Source organism: Magnolia sinica, chromosome 11 (genome assembly GCF_029962835.1).
Source record: "Magnolia sinica isolate HGM2019 chromosome 11, MsV1, whole genome shotgun sequence".
Lineage (NCBI taxonomy): Eukaryota > Viridiplantae > Streptophyta > Magnoliopsida > Magnoliales > Magnoliaceae > Magnolia > Magnolia sinica.
In genome coordinates, this window is record NC_080583.1 from 26,772,911 (window position 1) to 26,800,541 (window position 27,631).

Sequence of the window (27,631 nt, forward strand, 5' to 3'; positions counted from 1 at the left end):
GTCTTCCTTGCAGAGCAGCTCAGCTCCATGATTCAACATAACACCCCTCCTAAATTTAGGGATCCAGGAGCTCCCACCATTTCTTGCGGCATAGGAGATCATAAGATCGGGAAGGCATTACTTGATTTAGGGGCGAGTGTCAATTTGTTACCATATTCGGTTTATGAGCAGCTAGGACTTGGTGAGTTGAAACCGACTAAGGTAACATTACAATTAGCCGATAGATCTATCAAGGTGCCCCGGGGTGTTATTGAAGATGTGTTAATCCAGGTTGATAAATTTTATTTTCCAGTGGATTTCATAGTTATAGATACTCAGCCTGTCCAGAATCTTCATAGTCAGATCCCAGTCATTTTGGGTCGTCCATTTTTGGCCACATCTAATGCTATTATCAATTGCAGGAATGGAGTTATGAAATTGTCCTTTGGTAACATGAATATTAAACTCAATGTTTTTAACGCAGGACAACAAACCTCAGATTTGGATGACATATTTGAAGTGGACATGATCGAGAGCCTTGTGCAGGACTCCTTCCGTACATCTTTTGAAGATCCTCTTGAGACCTGCTTAGCACAATCGGGCATGGATTTTGACATTGATAGTCCCATCCATGAAGTCAATGCGTTGCTCGACTCTACTCCTATATTGGAGACTGAAAAATGGAGAGCGAAAGTGGAACCTCTTCATCCCTCTGAGACTCTTCCTGACAGCACAGTTTGTAACTTTGAGAAGACAAAGGCGAGTAGGCTGCTTAATGTTCTTAGAGCATATAAGGCAGCAATTGAACGGAAGATAGAAAAAATCCAGGGAGTATGCCCCACTGTATGGATGGATCATGCTGTGGTAATATCGCATAACATGCAAAGTAAGCGTGATCATAACATAGAAGAAGTCGTTCGAGCAGAAGTCCTTAAATTATTTGACGACAGTGTCAGTTGCCTTATTTCAGATAGCACAGTTCATGGGAACTCACATTACTTGTCTGGGATCGGTTAATGAAAGTGTTGAGGTAATTTCTTTGGCGGACCCTGGTTATAAAGATTATTTCATTCATGGTCCGTTCTTGTCTGGCTGAAGACGTTAAACTTAGCGCTCATGGGAGGCAACCCAGCCTTTTGCTTTATTGTATTGCTTTTTATTTCATTCATTTTCATTTTTCTTAGTTAGTTACTTCAATGTTTGTGGGTAACATTACTGCAAACCCTCATGAGACTACAACTCGTCCACTAGGGGTAACCTAGGGGTTTAAAGGCTTGTTGCATGCGCTAAATGCAATCGAGAGCACCTGCGAAAGTGGTATAGGTAGGATCTTCTTTTGTTTTTCTTTTTGTTATTTTTGCTTATGTTGATCTCTCTTGTGCTAACTCGCTTTTACGTTGAAATTTTTCACAAATTTTGAGAAAGCTTCTTGATTCTCCATCCAGGTATTATCTTTTCATCACTCCTCTTTTATTCTCGTTGTCCCATGTGCATTGCTTGTTTATTTCTTTTACATTGAGGACAATGTAGATTTTAGGTTGGGGGTGGGAGATTAGGGTACCTAATCAGTATTTTCTTGGTCTTGAGCAAAATTTGTGATTCTTGGTCTTGAGCAAAATTTGTGAAAATTTTAAAATTTTTTCTGAATTTCTATTGAATTCAAAGTGATTTTGAAGTGGTATTTGTGTGTGTACATGCATGACAGTAGATGGACACCATGGTTGAGGTTGTTTCCACCATCCGGTTCTAATGGACAGTCCAGATCAACCATTGGGATGATGGTGGTGGGCCACTCATCATCTCAGCATCCTTGGATGTGGACGCTGGACTTGAATTTAGGTGGGAGTCAGGTTAGCGCACATTGACCGAGTCCAATGGTTCGGTGCAATGCACGCTTACGTGCACTGTGTGTGCACGTAACCCAATGTGGGGCCCATCATGATGCTCATGAGAAATATGCTCCAACCATCTGCTTTCTCATCTAATTTAAGGGGTTGAGACCAAGTTTGAGGCATATCTAGAGATCAGGTGGGCCTTAAATCGGTGTTTTATAGCTGATCTTTCTATTGGACCACTTCCCCAAAGATCCGAGGGCTGAAATTTTATGTGTACAGTTACTTTATGATCCTTAGGTCGGATATAAAGTTTCGTACCAAACGGATAGTAGGAACCTTGTGATCTTGCATTAAGGATGATTTTCAGGCTTCTTTAGCTTCAATCACTTGATTTTCTCGGATCTTTAGTGTGTGAATTCTTCAATCTCAGTCTCCTAAGATTCGTCCCTTGCCTTGATGATTCTTGAGCATGAAATCCATGCTTTTAGTACTCTTTTTAGTCCAAGCTCCTAAATTCACCTTGTAACACAAACATGATTAAATTAGAGCGTTAAGCATTATCTGTTCATAAAATCAGGTAATAACTGGGGGTCTAATATGCAATATTTGACCCTCAACACAATCCCCAACCAACATTTTACTAGTCCCGAGCAAAGTATGCAAAAAATATTTTGAGAACCACAGGATAAATTTTTATAAACTCAAGTGGTTTTTGAAAAGCAATCCATATAATATAATTCTAAGATGCAACAATGTTGAGCATTACCTCTTCCCAAACTCAAGCACACGGTAAACGTCATGGCCAAGAGTATTAATCCATCAATTAGAACAATACTAAACATTGAGTTCCATGGGTGTATAGTGCAATCTCGACTCATCACAATTAAAGGTCTAATTCTTAATTTTCATGATATCATTGGCAACCAAAAAGAGAATTCTGGACAACCAAAACTTGCCTTATAGTTCAACCTTTTTATTCTTTCAGCTTTTGATTTTTCCATTGATGGGTTCACACTGTTTCAACCTTTTTAAAGATCTTTAACAGGTAGCCATTTTCGATGACAACTGTTTTTTAGCTAGATATTTTTTTTTCTTTCATTGAACATGATGGACAAATTCCTTAGGTTAGTTCCTTTCATGCTTAGTGATTACCAAGTCAACAATTCAATATCGGACGGAAACCTTAATGTGTAAGCCAACTGTGACATGTGAAATCATGACTCAATCAATGTTAAAAACTTCTAATCATGGATTAATAATTCAAACTTAACTGTGAAATCTAACAGGTAACTGAATTCAAGAGTCATAAATCACCAACATTAAGTATCTTATACTTCTAAATCAAGAACACCCTTTAAAATCACTCGAACTCACAAAATTTTCAGAAAAATTTAAAAAATTTTCACAATTTTTGCTAAAGACTGAGAAAACACTGATTAGGTGACCTAATCTCCCATCCCCAACCTAAAATCTACATTGTCCTCAATATAAAAGATATAAGCATGCAATGCACATGAAACAACAAAATAAAGGAGAAGTACTGGAAAGGTAGTATCTGAGGAAGAAATCAAGAGGCTTTTCTAGAAAGATCTCAACGTGAAAGTGGGTCAGCACAAGAGTTAAACCAACACAAAACAAACTATCCTAACACCATAAAGCCGACTATCCTAGAATGACATAAAGCAAACTACCCTAGTCCTATGAAAGTAGTAAACTTACCTATACCTTCGTCATACTAGGAGATCAATCCTAATAAACAGGATCATTCAGAGGTATGGACATGTCCTCTGAATCAAATTTCTCAACAAATAGCTTTAATCGATGTCCATTCACCTTAAACTCATTGCCATTGTTTGGATTCTGAATCTCAACAGCCCCATGAGGATAAACATTGGTAACAGTGAAAGGGCCGGTCCAACGAGATCGGAGTTTGCTCGGAAAGAGATGTAACTGAGAATTATACAAAAGGACCTTTTGACCTGGCATGAATGATTTTCTAAGAATGTGTTAATTATGAAATGCTTTCATCCTGTCCTTGTAAATTCTCGAGTTCTCATATGCATCGTTCCAGATTTCTTCGAGTTCATTCAATTGTAGTTTGCATAGCGAGCTAGTGTTGTCTAAATTGAAGTTCAAATTTTTGATCGCCCAGTAGGCTCTATGTTCCAACTCCACAGGCAAGTGGCAAGCTTTTCCATAGACAAGTCTAACGGGAGACATTCCAAAAGGGTTTTTAAATGCAGTACGATAAGCCCATAAAGCATTAGTCAATCTGATTAACTAATCCTTATGGTCAGGGTTAACCGTCTTTTTCAAAATGTGTTTGATCTCCCTATTGAAAATCTCAGCTTGCCCACTTGTTTGTGGGTAGTATGGAGTGCTCACCTTATGAGAGATACCATATTTCTTCATTAAATTTGCAAATGACCTATTACAAAAATGTGAGCCTCCATCACTAACGATGGCTCGAGGCGTTCCGAATCGAGAAAGGATGTTCTCTTTTAAGAATTTAATAGCCGTTTGATGGCCATTATTCCGGCATGGAATCACTTCAACCCATTTAGTGACATTGTCTACAGTGAGCAAAATATATAAATGTCCAAAGGATTGGGGGAATGGTCCCATGAAATTGATGCCCCAGCAATCAAATGCTTCTATGATAAGGATGGGGTTCAAGGGCATCATATTTCGATGGGACAATGCTCCTAATTTCTGACAATGCTCACAAGCCTTGCAAAACTCATAAGTGTCCTTGAACATAATGGCCAGTAAAATCTATCCTGCAGAATCTTGGTCGTGGTCTTTTTAGCAGAAAAGTGACCACCACAGGCCTGAGAGTGACAGAAGGAGATGACACTTTGATGTTCATTGTCTAGCACACATCTCCTTAAGATTTGGTCTAGGTAATATTTAAACAAATATGGATCATCACATAAGAATTTACGCACCTCAATGAAAAATTTCTTCTTATCTTGCATAGTCTAATGTGTCAGTGTGAAACCTGTGATAAGATAGTTAACAATATCAGCAAACCAAGGTGAATGAGAGACTTTGAACAATTATTCGTCAGGAAACATGTCATTTATATGTGTCGTCTTAAGGGAATCAGAGAGATTAAGGTGAGAAAGATGGTCAGCCACTACGTTCTCTACTCACTTTTTATCTTTTATTTCTAAATCGAATTCTTAGAGTAGGAGGATCCATCTTATTAGGCAGGGCTTACCATCATTCTTAGAAAGAAGATACTTGAGCACCACATAATCTGTGTAAACGACGATCTTGGATCTGATCAAGTAGGACCTAAATTTGTCCAAAGCGAATACTACGGCCAAGAGTTCCTTTTCTGTAGTTGAGTAGTTCACTTGGGTAGGATTTAGAGTTCTACTTGCATAATGAATAATGTATGGCTTCTTTTCTTTTCTCTAGCCTAAAACTTTCCTAAGAGCATAGTCAGATGCGTCGCACATAAGTTGAAAAGGAAGGCTCTAGTTGGGTGGCTGCATGATAAGTGAAGTGATTAACATGCCCTTAAGCTTAGTGAAAGCTTCTTGGCATTGCTCAGTCCACTCGTATGGTGCATCCTTTTGAAGTAGATTATATAGAGTACGAGAGAGGAGACTAAAGTCCTTTATGAATCTTTTGTAAAAATCGACATGTCCTAAGAAGAATCGCACGTCTCGTATGTTCTTAGGTGGAGGTAGGTTAGAGATAAGATCAATTCTTGCCTTATCTACCTCAATTTCTTTGGACGAGATGATACGACCAAGGATAATTCACTTACGAACCATGAAATAACACTTCTCCCAATTGAGTACCAAATTCTTTTCTTCACATGTTTTCAACACACATTTAAGATTCTTTAAGTAATCGCTGAAAGATGGACCGAAGACAGAGAAGTCGTCCATGAAAACCTCTGGATATTGCCCCACCATATCAGAAAAAATACTCATCATGCATTGTTGAAAAGTGACAGGGGCATTACATAGTCCGAATGGCATCCTTTGCTAAGCAAAGGTGTCGTAGTGTAATGACCCAAAAAATTTTGTGCCAAGACTCGAGTATCACCTCTATTTTCCTTAGAAGTTAATTGTGGGGTAATTAGCGGTAAACTCGATTGCTTGTGAAGTTTGCATCAATCACTTTAAATTGGATCTGCATGACTCAAAACCTGTAAGACCATTAGCGCTATGTTACTCTGAAATCTAGGATTCATCGCTAAATCCAGTTGCTCTTGAAAATTTTTGGAAGCTTTGGATCGGACCTGGACCACGCGTCGAAAGTCCGATGGCGATGATCTTAAGCTGTTGTGGTCACCATGTTGGACTTGATCATCACTTCAAAAATCAAGTCCAGATGATGTTCTAGGTCGATTTGATTGAGTCTGGAGTGAAGAGTGTGAGAACGGTGAGAAATTAAATATGCTTTTATGAAATCTGAGTCGTGTCTCTTGTGCGACGATTTTAAGCAATCTGACCGTTGGATTCTGACCCAATTTCACCCTCGGATCAGGGAAGGTGGCCCAGGCAGGTCATAGTGCTTGTGGACCTGATCGAGTTTCGGTGACCGTTGAATTGATTGTGGTCCGCCACGGCTAATCTGAAGATCCGATTGGTACGAAAACTCAGCCTGACCTAGATCCATGGTCAGTGAGCTTAAGTCCGACCGCACGTGGAAAAAGGCCCACCAGAAGTGCTTCATTGGATCGAGAGAGGCTTGTTTTGGTTATAACCTAAGTATACCTTGGCCCTGGGGTTATTTTATCAATGTTAGGCCTATATATAGACCTTAAAACCTTAACTCTCTTTTCCATACGAATTTCCTAACCCTAGCTAAGAAAGAGAGAGGAAAAGAGAGAGAAAGTGAGAGAGAAGTTGGTGAATCATTCTTGGATTCTTTCCTGTTACTCTACATCCTTAAACCTTCACTTTTGAATCATTATTCCGGCGATTCTAAGTTCATCTTTGGGTAAGTTAACCTAACCCTAATATGTTTTAGAGCTTAGAATAGTCTATGTGTAGTAGTAGCTCATTTTTATCCTTGTCTTAGGTTATCTTGTCACCGTTGACGAAGACATATCGTCTGAATCAGTTCGGTGTTCTATTTCTAGTTTAAGGTGCGGACTTTAATTGTATAGGTTATGGTTTTCAAGGCTTTCAATGCCAGTGAATGGTTTATTCTTGTTATGGATGAGATTTCACATGTCAAATGCTATGTTTATTTTGCGTTCCTGATATGCATGTGTTATAAATGAGATTGTGTATTTTAGGTATATGCAGGAAGTACCGTATACGTATAAAATATGAGCATGCGTTTGCCATGATTATTTATCGTGTAATTGTGCTAACCGTATGTGTGACAACTCCTTGGCAAAAGGAATTGTCCAAATGCGTGTTTTTCAACATACGTCATGTATGTTGCACTATGTATTCTAAGTGTTTGTAGAAATGCCTGAATGGTTTAAAGTGTAATATATTAACCTAATTACAGGCGTTGAGAAGCGATTATCAACTCTCTTCTTGGTGTGTGTGAGTTCCTACGTGCATGTCACATTCTTTGTTGTTTAACTTCAAGTATTACCTATGTTTAAATCCATGTTAAGTTGATATTCTTCAAATGCTCATGTACTACATGATTTGAATTATTGTTCCATTACTGTTCTAAATTCTATATGAATATCTGTTGTAGTGGAATGTGTTTGGGACTATGAATAGTCCAGGAAATCGGTAATCGGCCTTGAGTTCGTGGCTGAGGTTGCTTTCGCCACGTAGGACGTGATTAGAGTTGTCAACAGTGGTTTAGCCACGCGGAGTGTTTGCGCACTCTATGTCATTCAACCCAACGTGCACTCATGCTAGTCAAGTTCGTCAAGTAACCCGATTGTCCGATGTATGTTCACCATGTATGGACACTATTGTATGAATCTAGGGTACCAAACTTACCAATGAAATCCCATTAACCATTGTACCTTGATCCGCTAAGACTCATGAGCCAGACATGGTGGTATGGGACACCGTGGTCGAGCTGTCAGCCTACGCTAGGGTGACGAGCCTCCCCGTAGTGACCAGTGAGCAACCAAACTCGTGAGCCGATTATGGTGGTATGGGACACTATATTTGTGCTGTCGGCCTACATTGATTGGTGACGAGCCCTTTGTAGTGACCTCGAGCATACCTGGATACCGCATTGAGGTGACAAGCCTTATTGTAGTAACGAAGGTATGATAGGCGTGCATTGATTGGTGACAAGCCCTTTGCAGTGACTTAAAACTATATGATCGTATGAGATTGTCTAGGACTGACGACCCTAAAATGGATCACTGTTTGAAAATTGATATGAGGAAGGTACCTTAGCTTCCCAATCCTGCTGTATAAAAAGGACTAATAATAACTTGGTAATCATATTCATGCACCGCATTGCATGTGCCTGGAAGAGGTGGAGCACTTTGAGGTGATGTCATGTGTAACGTAAGATGAAGACGTTGAGGGTGTACCGGTGAGGGCACGCATCATTCTACATACATCCCTGCACTAACAAGAGCACTTAGGACATGTTTGATTGTTCTGCTTTATCATTACTGCTTGATTGAATTGATAACATGTTAACCTTTGCTTTATTATTCCACTGAGTTGATCACTTACTCCCATGTTCTGGGGCGGTGTTTAAACACCCACCAGACTCTGTCTTAGTTACAGATATTGATGCGACCCCTGAGGCAGAGCAGGAGATCGAGGATGATGAGGCTGCATTTTCTTTCATGCAGTTTTCAGGCGGGTTCTAGTGAGCCTTGTTCTGATGCGTGGGATTCTGGGATTTCTTTTTGGGAATAGATGATGTCATTTGATACTTGTAATTTTGATAGTAACACTGGTAAGTACGACCTGGTATGTATATGTATTTCAGGGATTTGCACATGTACACATATATTTCTTTAAGTCTTCCGCTTGCGTTCTTCACTTATCCCTGAATTATATTTACAGTTTGGCTTAATCTATTCCATGTTTTATGCACTCATACAGACAACATACATCCATCATTCAATATGTTGCATAAGTGATGTTTTGAAACTCGGGAGCTGAGTTATGCTTGTTCACACCCCAAGTGCAGGGTTGTGATGTAGTAATAAACTCGGTAAGACCGAGGTCAAATCCACAGGGACTGAAACCTGTACGTTATCTGAAAATAACCAGATCTAGAACTAGGCCAAGATGAAATCTAAACCAATTGTGATTTGAGGAATAATGGTGAAATATTAATCTAAACTTAAAGAATTCAGAGAAAGGGAACTAGGGATTCAGAGGATCCACTTGTAGAGATCAGGGAGATCTTATACCTGCTTCATGAATATTATACTGAACTTACTTGATATAGTTTTCAAGAGATGAAAGGTATAAGAATTAGGTATGATTCCATCATAAATCCATGCCTAAGAGACAAGGTAAACAACAGAACTTAGACCAATCCATAACTAACTAAAAGATGTATGAGTGTTAGGAAGGATTCCATCATCCAACCATGTCTATGAGACGATGGTGAACAACAGGGTTTCCGAACATCAAAATAAAAGGAAAGGAATTATTCAAGCCATCACAGATCTACTGTAATTTAAATCACAACAAACCATTAATGACTAAAAGAATTTCTTAAATCAAAACAAAGTCAATCAGTTCAGTTCAAATCAAACCTATAGAAGCTCCCATCACGCCACAAGCTTCACCTCTTAGCCCTAGCTAAGGGATTTAGCCTAACATAATCATAGGAAAAAGAAGAAAAATAAAGAAAAAATACATAAAAATTTTAAACACTTCTCTCTCCGCCTCTCTCTCTCTATCTAACGTCCCCTATTCAAGCATACCCTCTTCTCCACGTTTGGAAATCTTTTTGTAGCTTTTGGAGTGGTGGAAATCGGATTTGGGAAGCTATCGCACGCGCAGCGAAAGCCTTTTCGCAGCCAAGTTCGGGGCTTCATAACTCTCGCGTTCCTTGCATTATTTCTATAAAATCAGTGTCTCTTGAAAGTATTTTGGCTGGCCAACACGATGGACGGTTCAGATCTGCCATATGATCAAAGATGGTGGGCCATAACTGCCTGGAAAATCTGATTTCGCGGACGTACGTAGCCTTTCGCACGTTCGGCGCTGACGTGATCGGTGGGCCCCACAAAGGTATTTTCGAAGAAATCCACCCTGTCCATTAGATTCAGGACGAAATTTCAGTCAAGAATGGGTGGTTTTAAACGTCCACTGACGCGGCCCAGAGAAGAAATCACCTCAAAAATCGTTTTGAACGTCGCAGGACCGCCTGTTTGTGGCCTTTGTATCGCGCACGTGTGCTTGCATGGATCCAAAAGTTCAGCAAGGTTTTGTAGTAGTCGAGGCCCTCTACACGATGGATGGTTTGGATTGTCCACTGGGACAATGTGTGGGGCCCACTAGCGTCCGTAAAAACGGACAGTTCCATCCATTACTTGCGCCAATACGGCAATTGCAATTTTAGGAAGACGATGCGGGTCAGCAGCGCTGACCTGCGTTACGTGGTTCGGTGCGGCTCGGCACGTGTACACGTGCAGTGTACACGCCTCACATACAAGCCCCACTGTGATGTGATTTAAAAATCTGATCCAGCCATTTACTTTCTCATCTTATTTAAACCGTCGAAACCAAAGTTGAGACAGTTCCAGATATCAGGTGGGCCCAGAATCAACGGTTTATGGGCTGATCTGTCAGTTGGGGTACTTCCATAGTGATCCGAGGGCTGAAATTTGATATGTACGGTTAATTTATGGCCCTCAGGCCATGTATGAAGTTTTGAGCCAATCAGATGGCGAGAACTATGTGATCTTGCATTTTTCACCATTTTCGGGCCTCTTTAACGTGAATGGCTTGATTTTCTCGGATCCTTGGTGTGTAATTCCATTGATCTTGGTCCCCTGCAGTCCGTCCCTTGCCTTGGGTGTCATCAGAGCGTCAAATCCATGGTTTAAGCACCCTTTTTCAGTTCATGCTTGTAAATACACTCTGCATCACAAACACGATTAAATCAGGCTATTAAACGGTATCAATGATTGTAAATCCATGCAATAACTGGGTCTGATATGCAATATTTGACCCTCAACACAACCCCCAACCAGCATTTTGCTAGTCCCAAGCAACATATGCGAAAAGTAAGTTGAGAATTACAGAACAATTTCTATAAACTCGCGTGATTTTTGTAGAATAATCTAGATATGAGAATTCCCAGATTCATGAATGTTGGATATTACTTCCTCCTAGACTCAAGCGCAAGGTAAACTTCATAGTCAAGTTCAAAGTATTATTCCATTAATTAGAAAAATTCTAATCATTGAGATCTATGAGCGTACAGTGTAATCTCAGCTTATCATCATTAAAATTCACTTCTCTATTCCAGGATATCACTGGTAACCAATAAGAAGATTCATGATAACCAAAACTTGCCTCACAGATCATCTTTTCATTCCTTCAGCTTTTGATTTTTCCATTAAAAGTAACGCCAAGAAGGGGAATCAAATCCTCACCTACAGGGAGCAAACCTATGATGAAGACTGTACACCTAAATTTTTCACATATCATTCATAGGGAATTAAATCTACACCTATAGGGAGCAAACCTATGGTGTAGACCATTCGCCCAATCCTTTCAATTTCTCAGGTTGGTTCCCTTCAAGCTTAGTGAGTACCAAGTAAATCCTTCAATATCAAACTGAAACCTTAATGTGAAAGCGAGATGTGACATGTGAGATCATAACTCAATCAATGTTTACAACTTCTAATCAGAGATTAACACTTCAAACTTAACTGTGAAATCTAATATAATAAATAACTGAATCTAAGAGTCATAAATTACCAACATTACTCATCATGTAATTCTAAATCCAAGATGGTTGTCAAAATCACTTCGGATTCTCAAAAATGTCAGAAATTTTTTTGAAAAATTTCATAATTTTTTTTGCTCAAGACCAAGAAAACACTGATTAGGAACCCTAATCTCCCACCCCCAACCTAAAATCTACATTGTCCTCAATGTAAAAGAAATAAGCATGCAATGCACATGGGATAATAAAAATATAAGAGGAGTGATGGAAAGATAATACCTGGACGAAAGAATCAAAAGGCTTTCCAAAGATATCTACGTAAGATCGGGTCAGCACAAGAGAGAAACCAACAGAAGTAAAATAAAAATAACAAAAATGAAATCCTACCTACACCACTTTCGCAGGTACTCTCCATTGCATTTAGCGTATGCAACAAGCCTTTAAACCCCTAGGTTGCCCCTAGTGGACGAGTTGTAGTCTCGTGAGGGTTTGCAGTAATGTTACCCACAAACATTGAACTAACTAACTAGGAAAATGAAACAGAAAGAAAAGCTGAGTTGGCTCCTAGGAGCGCGAAGTTCACCGTCTATCCTAAAACAGAATAAAGGAAATTACCCTAGTCCTAAGGACTAGGAGATCAATCCTGGTAAACAGGATCAGTCAGAGGTATGGACATGTCCTCTGAATCAAATTTCTCGACAAATGGCTTTAAGCGATGTCCATTTACTTTAAACTCCTTGCCATTGTCGGGGTCTCTTATCTCGACGGCCCCATGAGAGTAAGCGGTGATAACAGTAAAAGGGCCGGTCCAACGAGATCGAAGCTTACCCGGAAAGAGATGTAATCGAGAGTTATACAAGAGGACTTTCTGGCCTGGCGTGAATGATTTTCGTAAAATATGTTGGTCATGAAACGCCTTCATCTTGTCCTTGTAAATTCTCGAGTTCTCATAAGCGTCGTTCCGGATTTCTTCGAGTTCATTTAACTGAAGTTTGCATAGCGAGCCAGCATTGTCCAAATTGAAATTCAAATTTTTGATCGCCCAGTAGGCTCTATGTTCCAACTCCACAGGCAAGTGGCAAGCTTTCTCATAGACAAGTCTAAAGGGAGACATTCCAATAGGGGTTTTAAAAGCAGTACGGTACGCCCATAAGGCATCGGTCAATCGAATTGACCAATCTTTACGGTCAGGGTTAACCGTTTTTTCCAAAATGTGTTTGATCTCCCTATTGAAAATCTCAACTTACCCGCTTGTCTGTGGGTGGTATGGGGTGCTCACCTTATGAGAGATACCGTATTTCTTCATTAAACTCTCAAATGGTCTATTACAAAAGTGTGAGCCCCCATCACTAATGATAGCTCGAGGCGTTCCAAATCGGGAAATGATGTTTTCTTTCAGAAATTTAATGACCGTGCGATGGTCATTAGTTCGACATGGAATCGCTTCGACCCATTTAGTGACATAGTCTACGGCAAGCAAAATATATAAATTCCCAAAAGATTGGGGGAATGGCCCCATGAAATCGATGCCCCAGCAATCCAATGCCTCGATGATAAGAATGGGGTTCAAAGGCATCATATTTCGATGGGACAACACTCCCAATTTTTGACAACGCTCACAAGCTTTGCAAAACTCGTGAGTGTCCCTGAACATAGTGGGTCAGTAAAAGCCACACTGCAAAATCTTGGCCGTGGTCTTTTTAGCAGAAAAGTGACCACCACAGGCCTGTGAGTGACAAAAGGAGATGATACTTTGATGCTCATCGTCTGACACACATCTGCTCAGGATTTGGTCTGGGCAATATTTAAACAAATACGGATCATCCCAGAAAAAGTTACGTACCTTAGTGAAAAATTTCTTCTTATCTTGCGCAGTCCAATGTGTCGGTATGGAACCTGTGACAAGATAATTAGTAATATCAGCGAACCAAGGTGAATGGGAGACTCTGAACAATTGTTCATCGGGGAACATGTCATTGATATGTGTTGTTTCAAGGGAATCAGAGGGATTAAGGCGAGAAAGATGGTCAGCCACTACGTTCTCTACTCCCTTTTTATCTTTTATCTCTAGGTCAAATTCCTGGCGTAGGAGGATCCATCGTATCAGGCGGGGCTTAGCATCATTCTTAGACAGAAGATACTTAAGCGCTACGTGATCAGTGTAAATAATGATCTTGGATCCAATCAAGTAGGACCTAAATTTGTCCAAGGCGAACACTACGGCTAAGAGTTCCTTTTCCATAGTCGAGTAGTTCACTTGGGCAGGATTTAGAGTCTTACTTGCGTAATGAATAACGTAGGGTTTCTTATCTTTTCTCTGGCCTAAAACTGGTCCAAGAGCATAATCAGACACGTCGCACATAAGTTCAAAAGGAATGCTCCAGTCAGGTGGCTGTATGATGGGTGCACTAGTCAATATGCCCTTAAGCTTAGTGAAAGCTTCCTGACATGGTTCAGTCCACTCGTATGGTGCATCCTTTTGAAGTAGATTACATAGAGGATGAGAGATGAGACTAAAGTCCTTTATGAATCTTCTGTAAAACCCGACGTGTCCAAGGAAGGATCGCACGTCCCTTATGTTCTTGGGTGGAGGTAGGTTAGAGATAAGATCGATCTTTGCCTTATCCACCTCGATTCCTTTGGATGAAATAATGTGTCCAAGGACAATTCCCTTTTGAACCATGAAATGACACTTCTCCCAATTAAGTACCAAGTTCTTTTCTTCACATCTCTTCAGCACGCATTTAAGACTTTCCAAGCACTCGCTGAAAGATGGACCGAAGACAAAGAAATCGTCCATGAAGACCTCTAAATATTGCCCCACCATGTCAGAAAATATGCTCATCATACATAGCTGGAAGGTGGCAGGAGCATTACATAGTCCAAACGGCATCCTTCGGTAAGCAAAGGTGCCTTAGGGACATGTAAATGTAGTCTTTTCTTGATCTTCAGGGGCGATCTCTATCTGGTTGTAGCCCGAATACTCGTCAAGGAAACTGTAATAGGAATGACCAGCTAACCTTTCCAAGATCTGATCAATGAAGGGCAAAGGAAAGTGGTCTTTCCTCGTGACGGTATTTAATTTTTTGTAGTCAATGCACATCCTCCAACCAGTAGTGACTCTAGTCGGCACGAGTTCATTATTGGCATTGGCTACGATAGTGATCCCGGACTTCTTAGGAACCACCTGAGTTGGACTCACCCATTGACTATCAGATATAGGGTATATGATACCCACATCCAATAGTTTAAGAACCTCGGCCTTAACCACTTCCTTCATGTTTGAATTTAGTCTACGTTGTGGTTGCCGAATGGTCTTCGCATTATCCTCAAGATATATGCGGTGAGTACAAATCGAGGGGTCGATTCCCTTGAGGTCCGCGATTGTCCATCCAAGGGCTCCCTTATGCTCCAGGAGAGTAGATATGAGCATACTCTCTTGTTCTTTCTCAAGGTGGACAGAAATCACCACCGGGTATGTCTCATCTTGACCTAAGTATGCATATTTTAAATCAGAGGGCAAAGGTTTTAGGTCAAGCTTCGATGGTTTGAGGTTAGACGGTAGAGGCACTTCATCAGTTTGGGGTAACTCTTCAAATTGTGGCCTCCACCGGTTAACTTCAAGTACCGGTACCGCATCAAGCATGACACACGTCTCCCTAATTATGTCATCATCAAACTCATGGGAGTGGGCCAGGCACGTCTCTAGAGGATCAGAGGATAAGGTAAGGGGTGTCCTGTCATCCACGAAAGTATCGATCATGTTAATATCGTAGATATCGTCATCTTCCTCTATCCGTCTGGCCGTGTTGAAAAAGATATTCATTTCTAATGTCATATTCCTGAAAGACATACTCATGACACCATTCCTGCAATTGATAATTGCGTTTGAAGTGGCAAGGAATGGGTGACCTAGAATGACGGGAATCTGAGTGCTTGTGTTACCGATGAGTTCGGTATCCAGGATGATGAAATCAATTGGGTAGTAAAATTGATCAACCTGGACCAACACATCCTCAATTATCCCTCTTGGTATACGAACAGAGCGATCAGCAAGTTGTAGTGTGATTAAGGTGGGTTTTAATTCACCTAAGCCCAGCTGTTTATATACCGAGTAGGGGATAAGATTAACGCTCGCTCCTAAGTCAAGAAGTGCGTGATCAATTCGATGGTCCCCAATTACACATGATATGGTTGGGCTACCAGGGTCTTTGAATTTTTGCGGCACATCTTGCTTTAGGATGGCACTCACTTTCTCAGTCAGGAAGATTTTCTTTTGAATATTTTGCCGTCTTTTGGTCGTACATAAGTCTTTCAGGAATTTGGCATATGAAGGTATTTGTTTCACGGCATCAAGTAGTGGAATGTTGACCTTCATTTTGTTCAACACCTCTAGAATATCCTGAGAGTTAGAGAACGATTTTGGTGCAACCAACTGTTGGGGAAATGGAGCAACCGGCTTTCCTTGAGGTTCCGGTTCTAACTCTGGTGGGGCATGGCTAGATCCATCTTCTTTATCCACTTCCAGGTCCTTAGGCTTTTCAGCCCTAACCGGAATGGTTTTGTCAATGATCTTTCCACTCCTAAGAGTGGTGATGGATTTAGCTTGCTCCATCTGATTTGAAGAGCTTGGGTCGCTAACTTCATATTGCGGTTTAGGATTGGGAAGAGGTTGAGCTGGGAGGCTCCCCTTGTTCCCAATCGTATGTTCAACCTTAAGTCCTTGTATTGCTTTTGTTAGGTCTTGAAAGGCCTATAGCATACCCTGATTGAAAAGCTCTTGCTTTTGAAAATGTTTCAGAACCGAATCCTCTTGAGGTTTCTCTTGAGTTGGATTTTAATTTAGGTAACCTTGAGGTGTAGCGGTTTGTCCATTCCTTCAACTGAAGTTGGGATGATTTCTCCAGCCAGGATTGTATGTGTTAGAGGTAGGCCCACTGAAAGGTCTTTGGTAATTGCTTACGGCATTGGATTGCTCATTTAATACCTCTTGAAAGGCAGAGATAGGTGGACAGTTTTCAGTAGTATGAATGTTGCAACCACAGATGCTAAAAACAATTTCCTTAGCCTTATCCTTCTTAAATTCCATGGCCTCGAGTTTCCTAGTGAGATTAGCTACCTTAGCATTAATATCATCGTCTTCTCTCAGGAGATACATTCCACCCCTTTCCTTGGAGTGAGTCGGCCTAGACGTAGTACTAGGTCTAGGGGAGATATCCCATGTTGTGTGTTCTCAGCAAGTTTATCAAAGTAATCCCAAACTTCATCGACTCCTTTATTCATAAACTCCACATTACACATCGTCTCGACTAATTGGCGCATGAGAGATGTTAGTCCATCATAGAAAAAGTTCGTGATGCGCCACGTTTCAAAACCATGTTGTGGGCATGAACTGACAAGATCCTTGAACCGCTCCCAACATTGGAAGAATGTTTCATCTTCCCTTTGGGCGAAGTTCATGATCGACTTTCTTAGGGTGTTCGTCTTATGGTATGGGAAAAACTTCTTAATGAACTCCCTTGTCATGTCATTCCATCTGCCAATTGATCGAGGACGTAGTGAATGTAACCACGTCTTGGCTTTCTCTTTCAAAGAAAAGGGAAAGAGTTTCAACCTGACCGTGTCATCAGAAACGTTAAGAAAGTATAAGGTAGCTATGATCTCGTCAAATTCTTTTAAATGTAAGTAAGGATTCTCTGACTCAAGCCCATGAAATTTAGGGAGGAGTTGGATCACCCCTGACTTGATATCCATGTGTCCTTCATTCTCAGGAAAAACCATGCATGAGGGCGTACTCACCCCCGTCGGTTGTAAGTAATCTCGTAAGGTACGAGGCGGGGGTGCTCGATGCACCTCATTCTCATCCTGGAGATCTTCTACCCTAGGTTGGGGTAGAAGAGGTTAATTTCCAGCTATATCCTCCATTAACTCAGGGGATTTCGAGCGGTGTCTAGTCCTACGATGGACAAATAACCCCTCAACTAATCCTCCTTCAGTTAAGAGACGTCGAGTGTTGTCACGAGCCCACTTGGGCATGAAACACTCGCAGCCGTCAATCAAATTCTAAACCTAATCCTAAGAAGGGAAATAAAAATCTAAACAGAGAAAGAGGGTTGGAAGGAAGTTACCAAATTGGAGTCCCTAAATTGAAACCTGCAAAATAGAACAAAACAAGTTAGTTTCTAAGAATAGCAAGCCTATAGAATTCTTAAGAAGAGAAATATAGAAATAAAAAGAAACAAGGAAGAATTCCTAAATTAGAAAGTAGAAATTTAGAAAGAGCGTACCGAATTAGAAATTTCTAATAAGCCTACAAAACAGAAAAGTTAGTTTCTAAACAGAAAGTCTTAAAATAGAAAATTTCTAAAAATAAAATAGGAAACAAAATTAGATTCTAAAAGAGTTAGAATTAGAAACTTACTAAAAAGGAATCCTAATCTAGAAATAGTAAGGAAGAGAGAAATTACCAATTTAGAAACCTATCTCAGAATCCTCTAAAATAAGAAAGTTGGGTTACTTTCTAAAAAAAGGAAACTATCTAAAAATAGAAAGTTACTTAAATAGAAAATTTCTAAAAATTAAAGAAAAACCTGGAATTAGAAAATTCTAAAATAATTCCTAAAAATCAGAAAAGTCCTAATCTTAAACTAATCCTAAAACTAATTAATTTCAGAAAAACGTAACCGTCAGTCCCCGGCAACGGCGCCAAAAACTTGTTCACACCCCAAGTGCAGGGTTGTGATGTAGTAATAAACTCGGTAAGACCGAGGTCGAATCCACAGGGACTGAAACCTGTACGTTATCTGAAAATAACCAGATCTAGAACTAGGCCAAGATGAAATCAAAACCAATTGTGATTTGAGGAATAATGGTGAAATATTAATCTAAACTTAAAGAATTCAGAGAAAGGGAACTAGGGATTCAGAGGATCCACTTGTAGAGATCAGGGAGATCTTATGCCTGCTTCATGGATATTATACTGAACTTACTTGATATAGTTTTCAAGAGATGAAAGGTATAAGAATTAGGTATGATTCCATCACAAATCCATGCCTAAGAGACAAGGTAAACAACAGAACTTAGACCAATCCATAACCAACTAAAAGATATATGAGTGTTAGGAAGGATTCCATCATCCAACCATGTCTATGAGACGATGGCGAACAACAGGGTTTCCGAACATCAAAATAAAAGGAAAGGAATTATTCAAGCCATCACAGATCTACTGTAATTTAAATCACAACAAACCATTAATGACTAAAAGAATTTCTTAAATCAAAACAAAGTCAATCAGTTTAGTTCAAATCAAACCTGTAGAAGCTCCCATCACGCCACAAGCTTCACCTCTTAGCCTTAGCTAAGGGATTTAGCCTAACATAATCATAGGAAAAAGAAGAAAAATAAAGAAAAAATACATAAAAATTCTAAACACTTCTCTCTCCGCCTCTCTCTCTCTCTCTATCTGACGTCCCCTATTTAAGCATACCCTCTTCTCCACGTTTGGAAATCTTTTTATAGCTTTTGGAGTGGTGGAAATCGGATTTGGGAAGCTATCGCACGCGCAGCGAAAGCCTTTTCGCAGCCAAGTTCGGGGCTTCATAACTCTCGCGTTCCTTACATTATTTCTGTAAAATCAGCGTCTCTTGGAAGTATTTTGGCTGGCCTACACGATGGACGGTTCAGATCTGCCATATGATCAAAGATGGTGGGCCACAACTGCCTGAAAAATCCGATTTCGCGGATGTGCGTAGCCTTTCGCACGTCCGACGCTTACGTGATCGGTGGGCCCCATAGAGGTATTTTCGGAGAAATCCACCCCGTCCATTAGATTCAGGACGAAATTTCAGTCAAGAATGGGTGGTTTTGAACGTCCATTGACGCAGCTAAGAGAAGAAATCACCTCAAAAATCATTTTAAACGTCGCAGGACCGCTTATTTGTGGCCTTTGTATCGCGCACGTGTGCTTGCATGGGTCCAAAAGTTCAGCAAGGTTTTGTAGTAGTCGAGGCCCTTTACACGATGGACGGTTTGGATTGTCCACTGGGACAATTTGTGGGGCCCACTAGCGTCCGTAAAAATGGACAGTTCCGTCCGTTACCTGCATCAATACGGCAATTGCCGTTTTAGGAAGAGGATGCGGGTCAGCAGCGCTGACCCGCGTTACGTGGTTCGGTGCGGCTCGGCACGTGTACACGTGCAGTATACACGCCTCACATACATGCCCCACTGTGATGTGATTTGAAAATTTGATCCAGCCATTTACTTTCTCATCTTATTTAAACTGTCGAGACCAAAGTTGAGACAGTTCCAGATATCAGGTGAGCCCAGAATCAACGGTTTATGGGCTGATCTATCAATTGGGGTACTTCCATAGTGATCCGAGGGCTGAAATTTGATATGTACGGTTAATTTATGGCCCTCAGGCCATGTATGAAGTTTTGAGCCAATCAGATGACGAGAACTATGTGATCTTGCATTTTTCACCATTTTCGGGCCTCTTTAACGTGAATGGCTTGATTTTCTCGGATCCCTGGTGTGTAATTCCATCGATCTTGGTCCCCTGTAGTCCGTCCCTTGCCTTGGGTGTCATCAGAGCGTCAAATCCATGGTTTAAGCACCCTTTTTCAGTTCATGCTTGTAAATACACTCTGCATCACAAACACGATTAAATCAGGCTATTAAACGGTATCAATGATTGTAAATCCATGCAATAACTGGGTCTGATATGCAATATTTGACCCTCAACAGTGCTCGACCCCCGAATTTCAGGGCGTTATAAGTTGGTATCAGAGCATGAATTGGATTAAACCGGACCTGGGTTATGGTCACACACCGCACGCTGTCGCCACCTTAGTGTATTTGGGTGCGATTTTATCATAGATTTTGTGTTGGTGTCCCGTTGCTTCTATCGACGAAAGTTTACTGAAAACGATCACCGAGATCGAGTCTGTTCGCACTCCTGATCACACACAGCGACCCAAAATCTCTTCTAGACCATCTATTAATGAGTCTAGATGGTTTATCATCCCATCTCAACCCTTCAATTATCAAGAAACCTCAGTTTGTATCAGATTTTAACTCTAATGGCTCGATAGGCGTCGAATCGGACAAAGGGGCCGATCGGGGCATTTCCAGGGGGCCCAGGGGGGGACCCACATCATTTTTCACATAAGGGACCAAGAGGACCTCGCCCAAACGGTAAGCCATCGCCGGACAGTCCAGAGACCGGCGATGTCCTCGCCGGTTCGGCGAGCCCCCGCCGCCCAATGAGTCAGGCCGGGCGGGCCGGCTCTGACCGACACCCATGGGGCCTAGTGTGGCCCACTCCTCCATGGTTGATCGGTTTTAAAACTTCCTAAACCCTACTTCCTTCACAAATCACCCTCCCAAGCTCTCCTTTTCTTCAAGTTCCTCTCAAAACTCCACCAAAATCCCTCCCCAATCTCCTTCTTCTTCCATTTTCGTGCACACCCATCTAACCCCTCTCAAAACCTCACCCCCATTACTGATTTCACCCTCTTTTCTTCTCATTTGATCTCCCAAATCCTTCTTTGGGATCTCAAGTGTGTGGAAACTTCACCATTCTTCCCATTTCTCTCATTTCTCTCATTTTTCATGGCCCTCTTTGAGTTCATCACGGCCATATTTTCCATCTCTACCCTTCTTTCTTTGATGGGAAAGAAGAGAGCACCCATGGATGAAGCCGGGCCTAGCCACCCAACTCGTGCACGGAGGCCGAGAGGTGCCGCCGCGAGCACGACCGCCACCCGTGAATTCCAGACCAAGCGGGACCTTGATCCTCAAGCTCCTATTGAAGAACCTTGTTAGCGGAGTTATCTCATAGAGTTTATGAAGGCCGTAGGGTCCTTTTTGAGGCCATGTAGATTCGTGGCTGTTTGGCGAGTTTCTGTTGTTGGAGCTCCTGGAAGGGGCTGGTTGGTGTCCCTTGTTTGAGAGCGAGTATCGTTCCAATGCAAGCACTGTTCGAGCTTTTTATGCCAACATTCGTGATCCGTCGCTGGAGCCGTTGCAGTTCAAGAGTCCTTATGGTAGCGGTCGGGAGGCCACGGTCAACGTCGCTTTGATATCCCGACTCCTGAATGTGCCACTTGGTGAGGTGCATGCCATTGAGAAGAATTTGAACAGTATGTGTGAGAGGGATCGTCACACCCGACTCTTGTGTGGTCGTCTGGTCGAATGACAGCCTAATAGAAGTCTTCTAGCTACCAACATGATGGACGACTTCCGATTGCTTCACCACATATGTACATTCAATGTATACCCAAGGTGGAGCAACCGCAGGGAGTGTACGCGCCTGATGGTGGATTTTCTGTATTAGGTGGGGTAAGGAGCAAAGCTATATGTGCCGACATACGTCTTGCATCAGATTATCCTTATCGCTCGTTCGACAAGGAGGACCGAATCGCTTCCATTTGGCCACCTCATTTGTAAGCTTGCACATGAGTTTGGCTATCGGCTTGGGGCAGAAAAGTCGGTACCTGTTCGTCATATTAATCTGACGACCCTTAAGCAGATGGAGATTGGTCCTCGTCGACAGGCCTTAGAGAGTGAGGATGAGTCAGAGAGTGATGAGGATGAGAGCTATGCTGAGGGTGGAGCTGAGATTGAAGAAGAAACAGAGCAGGACGAGGAAGAGGTTGAGGCACAGGATACGAGTGAGAGCTCTCCTCCTGTGGCACCAGAGCAGAGCGCAGATCAGGTTGCCAGGGATGCCCGTATCGCTCGGCTTGAGGAAGGGCAGGCTGTTCTACGCCAGGATATCATGGATCTTCGAGGCCTTATGAAACATAAGTTCAAGAAGGTGACTCGAACTCTGAAGTCTATCCTGTGTTGCTTGCAGGATAAGGGTGCCCCGCCTCCATCTCCTGATTTTGACGAATAGTTCCAGTTGTTGTCATCCTTTGCTTTGTTTTGTTGTTTGCTTTTATGTGTAGCCGTTGTTGGCTTTAGTAGTTGGAAGTGGTTTGTTGTTGTTTGAAGTTTTAGATATTTTAGTTCACATGCTTTCCCTGTCGTGATTCATGTAATGCTGCACTTCTTGTATTGCGACAATTTTGTTAAATGGAATGCATGTTGTTTATCGTTGAAGTTGTGCTGTGAATGCTGTGTGGGTGGATTATGTGGAGGTTGAATCTTACAGGTTGCATCCTCTATTGAATGTAGGGTATGTCTCCTGAGGGTTCGAAGACTTCGGCCCGTCTCTCCTTGGTTGAGTCACTTGTCGGGGTTCTCCCCTGAGCGATAGCTAAACGGATCCACAGTCGGGCCCGTCTCATGCTGGTGTTGGGCCGACACCTATGGCTCCTCCAGTCACACCTTCGGTTCCTGAGCCGAACCGTGCATCTTCATCTACTCCGCCTTCTAATAGGTTTGAGTAGATGATGCTGTTGATGTAGCAGCAGCAGATTCAGCAGCAGCAACAACAGCACTAGCAGCAGTTTTTGTCTTCCATGGCTGGCATCTTTGCTCAGTCAGTGGGGGCGACTCCACCTGCTTCACCTATGCCCCCATCTGGGAGCTCTAGTGCGAGCAGCACATTTGAGCGATTTTAGCGCTTACGACCTCCCACATTTGCGGGTTCTCATAGACCCGAGGAGGTCGAGTACTGGATTGATCGCATCTCTAAGATGTTGAGACTGCTGCACTGTTCAGAGGTTGAGCAGGTCGAGCTTGCTTCATGTTTGAGAAGGAGGCCAGTTTATGGTGGGACAGTGTTCTTCACACTGTTGAGGAAGGATATGAGTGGTCGTGGCAGGCGTTTGAGGCACGCTTCCACAAGAAGTATTTTTCGGTTACGTACCGACATGAGAAGGAGAGTGAGTTCCTTCGCCTCCGCCAGGGAGGGATGTCAGTGGCGGAATATGAGAACCGGTTCACTGAGCTAGGTCGCTATGCTCCCTTGATTCTGAGCGATCAGCCGATGAAGATGTGGCATTTTTCTGAGGGATTGAGGCCTGAGATCCGATCGAAGATATGTTGTGCTAGCATATCTTCCTATGCGGAGTTGGTGAGCATGTCCTTTCGAGCAGAGCAGGACAGGGACAGGTCGTCCCGTATGCGAGCACCTATGGTTCCCAGACCTGCACCTTTTCTCAGCAAGAGGCCGCGGGCAGATTCTCCTCCGAGGCGTTCAGCGCTGCCCGCTCAGCAGATGCAAGCTGATCTTCGCTGTTCATACTGTGGGAAGATAGGGCATTTGGATCATTTTTGCTTTTCACGTATGTGGGACAGTGATTTTACTCCACCGCAGAGGGTCAGCCGTCCAATGTCTCAGGTTATTTCACCACCACCTCTTCGTTCAGTGCCAGCTCATCCATCCTTCAGACCTGCTGTACCTAGCTTCAAGCCACCTCAACGGTTCATGGTTCCTCCACCGAATTGTCAGCAGTAGGCTTGAGTTCATGCGCTCTCAGCTGAAGTGCCTATGGCTGACTTGGTGCCGAGATCCTTCGAGGTTATAACGCACATTGAAGGTAGTCCCGTTTCTATGTTAGTGGATACAGGGTCCACTACCTCTTTTATATCATATGCGGCAGTTAGGTGTCTGAGTTTGAGCACTGTTTCTATGAAAAGAGTGACGCTCACTACCGCTACGGGGATCTCCTCTGTTATGAACAAGCGTTGTATGGATTGTTGGGTTGATCCAAGAAGTGGATCGATTCGTGTTGATTTTTTTGTTGCACCTCTTTTTCATTACAATGTCATTATGGGTATGAATTGGCTCATGAGGATGCGAGCAGAGATTGATTGTGAAGCAAGTCGGTGACAATTCATGGACCTGAGGGCAAGATAGTTACTTTTCCAGTTCAGGTCAGTTACCATTTTCGTCTTGATTATTATACTTCTTTGTTGGACAGTATGGCTGAATCGGCGTTTGAAAGCACGCCTGTAGTTCGGGAGTTTGAAGATGTGTTTGTGTCGATTCCTGGATTACCTCCTCAGCGTGAGAGTGACTTTACTATCGATCTCATGCCTGGTGCGGTGCCCATTTCTTTGCCCACCTATCGTATGCCTCCGAGTGAAATGGAGGAATTGAGAAAACAGATGGATGGTTTGTTGAATTTGGGCTTTATTCGGCCTAGTGTGTCTCCTTGGGGAGCACCTATCTTGTTTGTGAAGAAGAAAGATGGCTCCTTGCGATTATGTATTGATTATTGCAGGTTGAATCTGGTAACTGTAAAGAATAAGTATCCTTTGCCCAGGATAGATGATCTGTTTGATCAGTTGAAGGGGGCACGGTACTTTTCGAAGGTTGATCTGCAGTCAGGGTATCACCAGTTACGCGCAGAAGACCGCTTTCAGGACTAGCTTCGGTCACTATGAGTTCCTTGTGATGTCGTTCGGTCTTACGAATGCACCGGCCGTATTCATGGATCTGATGAACAGGGTGTTTCGGCCATTCTTGTTCCGATTCATCATTGTCTTTATCGATGACTTCTTGATATATTCTGCGAGTCGGGAAGAGCATGAGGAGCATTTAAGAGCGGTCTTGGATACTCTTAGAAAGAATCAGTTCTTTGCGCAGTTTAAGAAGTGTGATTTCTAGAGAGAGGAAGTCAAGTTCCTGGGACATGTGGTGTCCAAGGAAGGGATAGCTGTCGATCATGCTAAGGTAGCTGCAGTGCAGGACTAGAAGCAGCCTGGTTCAGTTACTGAGGTGAAGAGCTTTCTGGGTCTAGCAGGCTATTATCGACGCTTCATACGAGACTTCTCGAAGATAGCCAGACCGTTGTCGCAGTTGACACGGAAAGATTTGAAGTTTGCTTGGAATGAGAAGGTGGAGGTACTGAAGGACAAGTTGACGTCCGCCCCTGTGTTAGTATTGCCAGAGCAAGGGGTTAAGGATACTATATATACTGACGCCTCTCGCGTTGGCCTGGGTTGTGTCCTTATGCAGAAGGACAGGGTGATTGCTTATGCTTCGAGACAGTTGAGGAAACACGAAGAGAATCACCCTACACATGACCTGGAGTTGGCAGCTGTCATTTTCGCATTAAAGCTCTGGAGACATTACCTCTACGGAGAGGAGTTCGAGCTCTTTTGCGACCACAAGAGCCTTAAGTATATTTTCACGCAGCGTGACTTGAATATGAGGCAGCGCCGATGGATGGAAACATTGAAAGACTTTAAGTTCGATGTTTCATACCATCTGGGCAAGGCGAACCTTGAGGCAGACGTGTTGAGTCGCAAGAAGGCTACAGAGTTTGCGGCTCCACTAATGATAACAGAATGGGACATGTTGGAGTTTGTGCGAGACTTTGAGCAGAAGCTTACGGTGGAAGAGCCGTATGAGGTTATCGCACACATTCGTGTACAGCCCCTCATTGACGAGAAGATCGTTGCAGCTTAGGCAGATGATGAGCTTTAAGAGAAGATGAGAAAGCAGGTTGGTACAGATGAGAACTCCGACTGGAGTGTTAGTTCTGATGGGGGCCTACATTTTCGTGGCTAGTTATGTGTCCCAGACATTCCTGACTTGAGACGGGAGGTTCTCGAGTTAGCCCATAGTTCTAAGCTTGCGATGCATCCAGGTAGCACGGAGATGTATCAGGATATGAGAAGATCTTATTGGTGGGACAACATGAAGGTTCACATTGCTGAGTTTGTATCAAGTTGTCTCACTGCCAGCAGGTCAAGGAAGAGCATCGCCGACCTCTTGGGCTGCTGCAGCCCATGCCCATAGCAGAATGGAAGTGGGACTTCATCTCTATGGATTTTATTTTAGGGTTGCCGAGAACGAGGAAGGGACATGACTCTATTTGGGTGATCGTCGACCGATTGACGAAGTCGGCTCACTTCTTACCGATCAGAGTCACAAACTCTGCAGACGAGTTGGCTAGGTTGTATATCAAGGAGATTGTACGTCTGCATGGAGTTCCCTTGGAGATTGTGTCTGACAGAGACACGCATTTCATATCTATCTTCTGGACTCGTATCCAGGAAGCGATGGGGGTGAAATTGAAGTTCAGCACCGCGTTTCATAAGAAGACAGATGGGCAGATGGAACGTGTGAATCAGGTTCTAGAAGATTGTAATGACCCGAAAAATTTTGTGCCAAGACCCGAGTACCACCTCTATTTTCCTTAGAAGTTAAATGTGGGGTAATTAGCGCTAAACTCGATTGCTTGTGAAATTTGCATCAATCACTTTAAATTGGATCTGCATGACTCAAAACCTGTAGGATCATTAGCGCTATGTTACTCTGAAATCTGGGATTCATCGCTAAATCCAGTTGCTCTTGAAAATTTTTGGAAGCTTTGGATCGGACCTAGACCGCTCGTCGAAAGTCCGATGGCGATGATCTTTGGCTGTTGTGGTCACCATGTTGGACTTGACCATCACCTCAAAAATCAAGTCCAGATGATGTTCTGGGTCGATTTGATTGAGTCCGGAGTGAAGAGTGTGAGAACGGTGAGAAATTAAATATGCTTTTATGAAATCTGAGTCGTGTCGCTTGCGCGACGATTTTAAGCAATCTGACCGTTGGATTTTGACCCAATTTCACCCTCGGATCAGGGAAGGTGGCCTAGGCAGGTCATAGTGCTTGTGGACCTGATCGAGTTACGGTGACCGTTGAATTGATTGTGGTCCGCCACGGCTGATCTGAAGATCCGATCAGTACGAAAACTCAGCCTGACCTAGATCCATGGTCAGTGAGCTTAAGTCTGACCGCACGTGGAAAAAGGCCCACCAGAAGTGCTTCGTTGGATCGAGAGAGGCTTGTTTTGGTTATAACCTAAGTATACCTTGGCCCTGGGGTTATTTTCATCAATGTTAGGCCTATATATAGACCTTAAAACCCTAACTCTCTTTTCCATACGAATTTCCTAACCCTAGCTAAGAAAGAGAGAGGAAAAGAGAGAGAAAGTGAGAGAGAAGTTGGTGAATCATTCTTGGATTCTTTCCTGTTACTCTACATCCTTAAACCTTCACTTTTGAATCGTTATTCCGGCGATTCTAAGTTCATC

General features: G+C 42.5%; 1 non-coding gene across 1 annotated transcript; it reads left to right on the forward strand.

The window, feature by feature from the left end:
- Nucleotides 1-17,013: 17,013 nt before the first annotated feature.
- LOC131219782 (small nucleolar RNA R71) lies at nucleotides 17,014-17,120 on the forward strand. Its single transcript, XR_009158426.1, has one exon. It is a non-coding gene; the product is annotated as a small nucleolar RNA R71 (small nucleolar RNA).
- Nucleotides 17,121-27,631: the final 10,511 nt, after the last annotated feature.